Genomic DNA, 953 nt, shown 5'->3' on the forward strand with positions numbered 1-953 from the left:
TGTTTTACCACGTTAAATAGTGCACGAGGCTACAGTTTTACTAGTGTTGTTTTACTAGTTAAATAGTGCACGAGGCTACAGTTTTACTAGTGTTGTTTTACTAGTTAATGTGCACGAGGACTACAGTTTTACAGTGTTGTTTTACTAGTTAATGTGCACGAGGCTACAGTTTTACAGTGTTGTTTTACTAGTTAATGTGCACGAGGCTACAGTTTTACAGTGTTGTTTTACTAGTTAATGTGCACGAGGCTACAGTTTTACAGTGTTGTTTTACTAGTTAATGTGCACGAGGCTACAGTTTTACAGTATTGTTTTACTAGTTAATGTGCACGAGGCTACAGTTAACCGCGTTACAGGAATCACAATAGAGATGTGCAGAAATAATTTATTTGAAGGACGTCTAACTTATCTTTTTTTTTTGTTCGCAGTTTTCAACTGTAGAACAACAATAGCTCTTCTGTTTCACTTAATCTAAAGTCGCTGAGATGTAACCTCTCAAAAATGACATTTTTCTTAGGGCGTAATTTTCACTGTAGAAGATATACACATTCACATAATCTAAGGCCACTATGCAGTAATCCCTTAAAAACTAACCCTTTTTTGAAGTGCAGTTTCAACTATAGATCATCAACAGACACTCTCCTATTTTACTTCATCTAAAACCACTAAGCTGTAATCTCCTAAAAATGACATTTTTTAGAAGATTTCATCTTAGTGGCTTTAAATGAAGAGAAACAGGAGAGTACCTATTGTTTTTCTAAAGTTGAAAGCTGCGCTCAAAAAATGTCATTTATTAGTACATTAATTACAGCTCAGTGGCTTTAGATATAGTAAAATAGGAGAGTGTCTGTTGATGATCTATAGTTGAAACTGCACTTCAAAAAAGGGTTAGTTTTTAAGGGATTACTGCATAGTGGCCTTAGATTATGTGAATGTGTATATCTTCTACAGTG

The sequence above is a fragment of the Limulus polyphemus genome, unplaced genomic scaffold (assembly GCF_000517525.1).
Source record: "Limulus polyphemus unplaced genomic scaffold, Limulus_polyphemus-2.1.2 Scaffold261, whole genome shotgun sequence".
In the NCBI taxonomy this organism is placed as follows: domain Eukaryota; kingdom Metazoa; phylum Arthropoda; class Merostomata; order Xiphosura; family Limulidae; genus Limulus; species Limulus polyphemus.